The 11,003-nt window shown below is 35.4% G+C and overlaps 1 non-coding gene across 1 annotated transcript; it reads left to right on the top strand.

Annotated features, from left to right (window-relative positions):
* Positions 1-2,851: 2,851 nt before the first annotated feature.
* On the top strand, positions 2,852-2,923 carry TRNAK-CUU (transfer RNA lysine (anticodon CUU)). Its single transcript has one exon. It is a non-coding gene; the product is annotated as a tRNA-Lys (tRNA).
* The last annotated feature ends 8,080 nt before the right edge of the window (positions 2,924-11,003 follow it).

Below are 11,003 nucleotides of genomic sequence, written 5' to 3'. Positions count from 1 at the left end.
GAAATTGATGGAGATGTAAATCATAGGATAAAGGTTGGGTGGATGAAATGGAAGAGTGCAACTGGAGTGTTGTGCGATCGTAGAATGCCATTGGGGTTGAAGGGAAAGTTTTATAGGACGACTATTAGGCCCGCTTTACTATATAGTACGGAATGTTGGGCTGCCAAGAGACATCATATTCAAAAAATGAGTGTAGCTGAGATGCGTATGCTGAGATGGATGTGTGAAAATACAATAAAAGATAAGATTCGGAACGAGGAGATACGTAAGAAGGTAGGTGTTGCACCCATTGAAAATAAGATGAGAGAGAATCGTTTACGGTGGTTTGGACATATTTGACGAAGGCCTAATGATGCTCCAGTTAGAAGGATGGAGAAATGAAAAAATATATTAGTTAAAAGAGGTTGGGGTAGGCCTAGGAAGACATGGATGGAGGTGATAAGAAAGGATATGAATGCTTTGAACCTCACCGAGGACATGGCATTGGATAGAAATGAATGGAGGAGAAGGATTCATGTGGAAGACCCATAATGATTTTCTTTGTTGGTTCATATCGCCGACCCCAATTGTTTTGGGATGAAGGCGTAGTTGTTGTTGTTGTTGTTGTTGTTGTTTTATATCAAAACTACAATATTATGAGAAATTGTTGAGACCAATATTGGTGGCCATACTTGAAAAGAACATATAGACCAAAAAGATGTTGCTAGTTAAACTTGGGATTCCTAGCAGTAGGTACACTGCTTCTACTTACTAGTGCTTTCACTTTCCCATGGTGAGAAAGACCCAAATTAGGTGAGACATTTTATTTCAACCACTGTGGAGAACAAGATTCTCACAGGAAAATAAATTGATGTGCTTAGGGGATTTTTTCCCACTCTAGCACTTGTTGCACACGACGTTTGAAAGAAATGTGAATTTCTAAAAGGTAGCTTAATTTGTCTTGACTCATTGAAGTTATTCCTTGTGTCCCCTCATTCATGGCTTCAAGGTACCCAAATCAATGTATGGGTATATGGGTCCTATATATATGGGCCTCAGAACCAAAATATTAATTGATGCTCCTAAATGTCAAGGAATAATGGCAGAATGCATGGCCGGATGCCTCAATCAATATGAGGTCATGAACTGGACCAGGGTTGGTGTTTTCGAGATCCAGGGTCCGGAAAGCCTCACATAGAGTCTTGATGACATGTAGGGGGAAAATTAGGTGGATACGATCAGATCTAAATGGGGTCCAATTAATCTGATTCGGCTTCATTTTCTTGAAAAGTGGATGGGGATACGTTTTTTCAAGTTAGAGAGCAGTCTGGATCAATGAAATCAGGGTCAAGCCATGGATCCATGGATCAACATACATGCTTGAAGTGGAGATCCATATCCTCATCCAGATGGATCCAATTCACTGTTGACCAGGAAGAATTTGGTAATATCATTGGATCCGAACCTCTTCTATTGGATGTAATTAAATCCATCCATTTGGATTTAGCCCGGGTTATTTGACTTAGATCCAATCAGGCCCAACCCATTTGCAGACAATTAATAAGACCCATGGCCACAAACAGTGGTAGACATGGTTCCCCACAGCTAGATATTCATTCTAATCTTATGCATTACCTTGAATTTTTTTCAATAAAATCTGCTCATCTCGAGCAAAGCTGAGCCCGTCATGAGTCCTGCCATGAGCTGGGTTTGGGCCTATAGCTTATAAGGCTTGGCTCAAGCTTGAGCCTAGCCGAGCTCGTTAAACTCGGCTCTGCTCAGCAAATGTGCAGCCCTACTTCTAAGATTTAATTATATCTTGAACATTCATGTGAGGATATGAGTGTGCTTGAACCTGCATGCATTTATGCAATGTTGCGTACTACGGGCATGTGTGTCAAGATTGATGATGAGAAGCATTGTCCCTATGCAAGAAAAGGCTTCTTTTTAGGGATGTAAACGGTTCCAATTCAGATCGGATGTGGTCAATACCATATTCGACTAATCGGATGGCGGCTAGAAGGATTCAAACTTGAATGGTGAAAAGCTCATACCAGATCCGCTTTTTTACATGTAAGTGAATTCGGATATCCACCAAATTCAGATATTTGTCAGATTTGATAGCAAAATATCAAAACCGTATCCACATCTGGTTATAATCCGATATGGCTTTGGCTTACCAAATCCAACTAAACAAAATCAAATTAGGTTGGATATTGGATAAAATCTGATTTATTGACATCCCCCACTTCTTTCTCTTGGGTCTTAATACCAGCTTGTTGAAGTGTTTCTTTTTGCTGGTTCTCTTTCTTTCCAGCCTTAATTCAAATTGGTGGCCTTCAATAACTTTTTGTCATGAAAAAGGCCATGTTGAGAGAGGTGGGCCCACTATCTCTCTAATGCATGAACCACCCAGTAGGAGAGGGTGTTGCGTGTGCACTCCCGAAACATGCACTGTAGCTACCGTGCATGTTTTGGGGCTCCACTGAGCGCCGCGTGGTGCTCAATGAGGTGTACGAGAGAGCCGTACATCAACCTGCAGGATGTATGGCTCTCCCATACACCCCCCTGAGCGCCATGCGGTGCTCAGTGGAGACTCAAGAACACGTAATATAGCTACAGTGCATGTTCATGGGAGGAACATATAACCTGCCCACACCCAGTAGCGAGGTTTATCTAAATGAGGCACATTTAAAAGTGTTTCATTTAGATAAACTAATCCTGGTAACAGCTACTCAGGGATTACGATGCCACCAACAAACTCTCTTTTATTAAAGGAGAGGATCTCACATAAAAAGATCCATCCAAAATACATCTCTGCTCTTTTTCTCTTGTCATCACCTGCGCACATCGGATTCTAAGATCCCAACATGCCCCTCTAGCTCAGTTGGTAGAGCGCAGGTCTCTTAATCCTGTGGTCATGGTTCGAACCCCATGGTGGGCGTGTGACTTTAAAAAAAAAAAGGTTATTCTCTTATTCGGCTAAAGGTTAAATTCAAAGTTTATATGCACCCTCTTAATATCTAATCTACCTCGGTTGGTTATGTAATTATCTACCAAGTTAGAGCTTGGACATCAGACTAGACCAAATTCTAAAACCCAGGCCCAGCCCAAACGAACCAAGCCACCAACCACATGTAGACCCGATCAGCTTCTAAAACAAAAACAAGTCCACGTCTATTTTTGTCGAGACTCGCCAGGCCTACACTTGGTTCAGGCTGAACGTTCTTGTGTTTAGCCGAGCTGAACCCAAGCTCGGCTCATGCCTGAATGAGGCGAGCTGAACAAGAGCTTGTTCTTGTAAAGTAATCCATGTAAATTTATTACATAGAATATATAATGTTTATATAACACACTAAAAATTATATGTAATAATAGTTCATAATTTATATATATTTTCCATGCATCATTCTCTTTATATTTATATTATATGTATTATTTTCTTTATATATTAAACTAAAAATATATGTTACATGAAAAATATATACATATTTTGACTATACAAGCTCACCTAAGCTGAGCCAAGCCAAACACCTAGTGTTCGGGCTCAACTCGTTTAAGCTGAATGAGCTGTTTGTGGCTCGGCTCACTAGCTATATGAACTGATCACGAACGCGTTCTTGAAGAGCCGAACCACGCCAAGTCACAAGCGGCACAGTTTGTATACCAGCCCTAGCTGGGTGTCAGCCCCTACATCCACATTTGAAATGACGACATACATGTCGAACCAAGTTTAAATTTAAGTTGATGTTAAATTTGCTCTATTCAGTGCCTAGAAACTTTTGTCCTTTTAAATAAGATACTTTTGAAGAGAAGCCCATGACCCGGTTGTTCAACGGGTCACTCCAATCCAGCTTAAATCTATTTGTAAGTAATTTTCAAATAAATTTATAAATTAATTCTTATAATACCAAAAGTAATGAATTAAATGAAAAAGTAATGCACTCATCTAATTTATCTTTTTATTTGGTGTACAATCAATGCAACTAATTAGGTAAATGGTAATAGTTATCAAGTTACTATGCAACCACCTACTAAAAAATATATTAGGTAGCACAGGTCCATTGGGTCGGCCTAGTAGCCCGTGGGCCGACCTGGGGCCAGCCCATTATATAATGAGCTGAGTTTTGGCCAGGTAGCTAACGGGTGAGTGCCTAAAACCTGGACCATGGTTGCTCGGGTCGGCTTGGCCCGCAGGGCTGTCCGGCCCATTGCCCACCCCTACCCACAAGACATTATTTAGAATCCAAACAATTGCATGACTAGGGTATATTTTATGAAAACAATAAATCCTAGACAAGCCACGTAGCCCATTACGGACTGGGTTTGGGTTAAGGTTTTAGGTCCTGCCCCATTAGCTACCAGGCCAAAACCTGACCTGTTATTATATATATATATATATATATATATATATATATATATATATATATATATATATATATATATATATATATATATATGAGCCGGGGCCCGGTCAGCAAACGGCTACCAATTTTTTGCAGCTCAAGAAATCATATTTTTACATTGAAAAAGCCATGGTTGGCATTCTCCAGAGTCGGTCTCTGATTGGTCATGCTTGACTCGGTGACTCGGACGAGTCAAAGTTTTTAGTTTAATTTATTAAAAATAAAAAATAAATACATATTTTATAAATATAATTCTTATTCAAATTTTATACTATAAGTCTATATAACATGCATCTTTCAAACTTTTAATTTTTCTCTTTGATATATAAAAAATGAGATAAATAAAGCAACTTACATTTATGGTGTTTTTTTCGAATAACTACATAATAATGAGTATGATAAAGTTGAGGTAATGATGAGATACCTTTGTAAGTTGAGGATTGTGATTGGTAAGGTCATTATAGAAGGGATGCTTAATTAGAGGTAACGGATGACATGTAATTAAACTTTTTTTTTAACTTTTTAATTAAACTACCTAGAAAGTCCTGAAATATAAATGCAATAAAATAGTAGTCATTAAGTAAAAGTGTGTTTCTAATTAAACTACATAAAACTTCTTTAAATGAATATATTTATTTAACCTTATTTAGAAATTAAATCTATCTAGAAAAATGAGAAGTGCATGCAATGAACTAAAAAGGCATGTTTAATTGGGTGTAGATGGCTGTGGCTAAATAATCCTGTTAAATTCTCTTAATGAGTCATTATTAATAAAGTAGTTGAAACACAGCTGACTTGGCCCAGTCTTAGAAACACTCGGTTGACTTGGCTGATTCCTAGAAGTGCTCGGTTGACTTGATCGATCCTTAACTGATTTGGACGATTCAAAACATTGACTTGGTCGAGTTTAGCCACAACCGAGTTATACTAGTGTTTTGACTTGGTTAATTAAGAAGTGATACGAGACAACTTGGGTGAGTCACTAGTTGATTTGCCGAGTTTGCCAACCATGAAAAAAAAACAATCCAGGTTATACTAGTTTTTTGACTTGGTTAAGGAGCGATAAGAGACAACTTGGGTGAGACACTAGTTGATTCGCCGAGTTAGCCAACCATGAAAAAAAAAACAATCCAAGTTATACTAGTTTTTTTACTTGGTTAAGGAGCGATACAAGACAACTTGGGTGAGTCACTAGTTGACTCGTCGGGTTTACCAACCAGAGAAAAAAAACAATCCAAGTTATACTAGTTTTTTGACTTGGTTAAAGATCGATACGAGACAACTTGGGCGAGTCACTAGTTGATTTGCCGAGTTTGCCAACCATGAAAAAAAATCCAGGTTATACTAGTTTTTTGACTTGGTTAAGGTGCAATACAAGACAACTTGGGTGAGTCACTAGTTGATTCTCCGAGTTTGCCAACTATGAAAAAAAAACAATCCAAGTTATACTAGTTTTTTTACTTTGTTAAGGAGCGATACTAGACAACTTGGGCAAGTCACTAGTTGATTCGTCGGGTTTGCCAACTATGAAAAAAAAAACAATCCAAGTTATACTATTTTTTTACTTGGTTAAGGAGCGATACTAGACAACTTGGGTGAGTCACTAGTTGATTCGCCGAGTTTGCCAACCATGGAAAAAAAAAACAATCCAAGGCCTAATTCTTAGTAAACAAATCTTGTTGAATGCATCTATGTGCTTAGATTGAGCCGATGCACCTTGCATCACTTATTTCTAGTTCAATGGTTTTTTACATTCAATAGCTCAATAGCTAAACCCGGTAAGGAAGTTGGCGATATGTTAACGTGGATTTGAAATTACAATAAGGGTGGTGCGTTTGAATACTTTGGAAGAGAATTCTCATGAAAAGATGAATTTTGAATCCAAAAAATGTTAAAAAGTTGAATTATCAATCTTTATATTTATCTTGTTTGGATGCAATGTGTGCTGATGATTTTTCTTGACAAATCTCATGGTATTGTTTGACCATAGCATAGAATTTGTGAACTCTTGTTCCTTCATTTAGATATGTTTGATCATTCTAATTCCTTTCCGTATAGGCAAACTTTGAAGATATTGTAATATTAATATAAAAGGTTAACTATATATATATATATAAATGGGTTTGTGCTAAATGAGTTTTTTTGCTTTTTCGGTGTTTTTTCCACAGTTCTGACCCTATAAATGTGTTCGGCATAGTTGATTTACGAGAAATTCACACTTGGATCATGTAAAAAAATGATATTTTAGAGCCTAAAAATTTTACAAAGATTTTGGATTGTTGATTTTTTCGAACCTTATAAAACCCACCCATGTGTCGAAATGGAACACTTCAAGAGATCATCCACGTCACGTCTGTACAGTCATAATTTAAAAATAAAACAAAAAAACCTAAAATACTCATTTAGCACCTACCCATTATATATAAATGTGCGTGTGAAGAAATAAGAATAATTGTTATTGTCGTACATGAGCCTAACAACATAATTGCATTTGTTATGGTCTATAGTTGTACTTGTAAATGCCACTGTTACATAATAAGGACAACATTGTTTATGGTAATCAGTGCATCTTATGCTTGATAAATAACAATTTTGTAAAGACTAGTGGCAATTCGCTTCTCCACTAGAGGTTTCTTCGGTATCAAATGTATAAAAAACCAAAAAACAATTTTATTATATAACAAAAATGATGTGTTTTTCAAAATGCTCTATAATTTTTTTTAATTTGCCTGAAGTTCAAATTCGTAATTATCTGGATTTAAAAGAACCATTTTAACCTTTGCGCGAGCGAATTTCTTGAAGTCCACACGATATATCAGTACACACTTTATGTATCACAACTATGACACTAAAATATAGATTCGTATAATTTTTTGTACGAACCTCATGAAATCCGCATAATTATATTTGTGAACATCCTGCAAATGAAACATGTTGAAACTTCACATATATATTACGAAGTTCACACAACAAAATCTGTGAACTTTCTGTAACTGGAACCTTTTGAAACTTTGCAAATATTCTACTAAATTCACATACATTGTAGAAAGTTTGCATAACCATATATGCAAACCTTCTATGACTAAAACGTATTGAGGCTTCATAAACTAACTTCGCACATATAATACGAAGTTTGCATAACCAAATATGTGAACTTCCAATAACTTAAACATGTCAAAATTTTATAAACATTCCACTAAATTTACATATATAGTACAAAGTTTGCATAGAATCGTGCAAATCTCTTTTAAGTAACTGATCTTTAGGGAGATTTGTAAATATGGAACGATCTGCGCAAATTTTTGGCATTCAATTTTTTTTATATTGTGTGCTTGTTGAATCATATATATATATATATATAGTTATAGTTATAGTTATTTTTGTTTATTTTATTTGTTTTCTTATTTTTTCTATAAACAACTTTTACCCTTTTTCGTCTACAACCCTTAGCATTTTCCTCATTCCATGCGACGATTCTCAAGATTTTTTTCATTGCATTTCGATGAGGTTGCGGTACCACTCGTATTGACTTTCGAGGTTAGGTCAAAAAGTGAGTTACATATAAATAATATATATTATTTTATTTAATTTCTCATTTTAAACTTTTTGTCTTTGTTTGTAGATATGAGCATTTAATAGCCCTATGTGTATTTGTGTTTTGTTGTTGTAGATGTTTTTTATATGTTTCTTTGTATTTTATTTAATATTTGACATCAGATTTACTGTTTATGGGTTTTCATAGCTATATATATTTGTTTGTGTTGTTGTAATGTGGTTAGGGTTTACTGGAAAAAAATACTAAATGGGGGTTAGGGGTTATTGTAGGTAGTTGGTTTTCAACGTAATTGTTATAGGTAGTTATATTAATTGAATGTATGAAGTGTATATGAATGACCATTTCTCACATGTTTTCATTAAATGAATGATATATTGCATGGTTAGTGTAGGCAGTTAATGATGACCTTTGAAAGAGTTAAAGTATATTATCGTAACACTGATCACCCTACTTAGAGATATATAGTGGTCGCTAAAAATAGTAGTTATAATGAATTTACAGCATTGATGTCTCGTAAAACTAGATATGCAGAAGAGTTAATGATTTTCAATATAGTTGTTCTCCAAAATTAGATAGCCAACATATATAGGTAGATGTCTTAGACAATGATGATATAAAATCAATGTTATTTAGTGGTAATGTTTGCTTGATTGCTCACAAAACTGAACAAGAAGTCATTGATTGCGAAGTTAAACAAACAATTAAAAGTAATATACAAGAAGTCATTGATGGATGAAATGATGAAAAGTATGTGAAAAATGTTTATTTATCTCAAGTATCATCGATCGTGCTTATTTCTTTAACGGATACCCAATTGTCTCAAACAATTAACAATATTGATGTTGTAAACATTGAATTCATGCACGCGGAGGGCATGCAATTGCCTAAACCGATTAGAGATATAGATGTTCGACGTGCAAACAATGAAAAACTTTCATGAACAATTGATGTTGTACATTATTATGGTCCAGAATTGACCATAGTTTATTTTGATGTTCGTTTAATTTTTGTTAGATTTTATGTCTCAATTTATTGCTCCAATGGAGCGGACATAGCAGGACTTTAGGTTTTTATGTTAGTATTTAATTCATGTAAAGCAGAGGGTTGGGTCTATACATCAAGATCCAATATTCATTCATACACCAAATCCAACCAACATTCCAAATCTAGAAGAGTTGTTGAATCATTTGCTCCAGGATCTAAATGTTACGTCAACCACTTAAGAGGACCTCCTAAGTTAAAGTGGGGTCCAAGAAGCTGACATGACTATTAGTGTGGAGTCTACTCTTGATGAGAAGTCAAAGGACACATGTACTCCTCCTATTCAAGCAAGAGAAGATGATATGGATCTCATCATGATGACATATAGCACACCAGAAGAGCTCCCCATAAAAAAAAAAACTTTCCTAATATATGAGAACACTTTACACATCATGGAAGAGGAAGAAAATTGAAAAAAATAAGTAAATGAGAGGATCCATAAAGGCAACAAGGTGGAAACAAGCTAGAAAGAGGAGGAAAGAAAACCAAATGGGGCCCAAAGGAAGCACCAACTTGGAAGAAAGAAGAAATGTGAAGCCAATTGGGGCCTAGAGTGTGGCGCTCCTTAAAAAGAAGAAGAAAAAAAATTGAAGAAAGGAAATGTGGGGCATCCTCCACTTTCCTAACAACAAAGATAAACGAAAAGTGAGGGAGACACCCCCTACTTTCCAAAAAGGAGGGAGGGGCGCCACCCTATCCTTTCTTCTTTCTATTGTGTGGTTTGGTCTAGCATTAGGTTAGTTTTCATTTTATTAAATAAGATTTCAAGTAACTTAGTTAGGTCTTTAGAATTTGGTTAGGGAGGGACCATAGTTAGGCTAACTAACTGTAACACTCCAAATTTTTTATCCCAAAAACCGCGTATAATTTTTTTTAATGATTTTATAAAAATTGCAACAAAAATTCAATCGGGATAAAAACTTAGTGTATTACTTCACGATTACATCTTTTTTCGCACATACATTGAATTTAAAAATTAAACAACCATAATTAAATCAATATTCATTACATATCCAAAATTTAATTAATATCATTCCATTTCAAATTTAATTATAATCAAAGTCTTAAGCATCATAAATTTGCTCACAGTTCAAAACAATCTTAAGAGTGAGAAAGGCTTGGCTCGGTCCCTGTCGCAACCTCTCATCATCACTTGTGCACTCATTTGCTACCTGAAAACATTAAATTTCAATAGAGCCAGACAATTAAGTTTAAGTAGGGTAGAGCTATTCAAAACACATAAATTAAAACAAGTTGACATGAATTAATTTTATTTTTCATACATCCAAACAAGATTAAATACATCAAAATTACATGTATAAACTTCTAACAATGTATTCAAACATATATTTACAAAATGCTTTCAACCACGTATTCAAATAACTATGAACAATTAAATATGTATGAGCAATTAAAAATGCATGCAATTACCATTGTAGAAGTCGAATTGTATGCATGAGTGAATTATTGTCTTTAATTAGGTTTTCTTTCTTAGATGATGTATTTCATGCCTATCTAAATGTGCAATCATTTTAGGTTTTAGTTTTTAGCCCGGTGGGTATTAACATAGGTTTAAACCTTAATCAGGGCCATGGTGCAAATAGTGTTTTCATATAATTGTGGCTTTGGCCTGGCCGAACACCTTTCACCGGTTCTACAGGTGAGGGACGAGCTTATCGAGAGAGCGCTCCCAACACTGTCATTTTGATGCATCAGTTTTCCACTCACAAGTTTCTAACTTCTACGTTACAGCCCATTATAGAGGTTTCTTTTATCTCCATGGTTGAGGAGAAGCAACCTTTCATGATCAAAATATTTCTCGCTAAGCCGAAAGTACTGTTTGCCCTCTTCTTACAAGCATCGATCTTTAACGTTATATGTTTAAACTTTTTAAATTAATTACTTTACGTGCAACACTCATATATGAATTCACTTAAGGGATTCATACTCTTCTAGGCCCATGGATGCACACTTTAAAACATACGATTCAAGTATCATTGCATATTTCTTTCTTTCATTTC

The sequence above is a fragment of the Nuphar pumila genome, chromosome 12 (genome assembly GCF_984573655.1).
Source record: "Nuphar pumila chromosome 12, dmNupPumi1.hap1.1, whole genome shotgun sequence".
Classification (NCBI taxonomy): domain Eukaryota; kingdom Viridiplantae; phylum Streptophyta; class Magnoliopsida; order Nymphaeales; family Nymphaeaceae; genus Nuphar; species Nuphar pumila.
The sequence above is the reverse complement of the archived record's forward strand: the minus strand, read 5'-3'. Positions and strand labels throughout refer to the sequence as shown.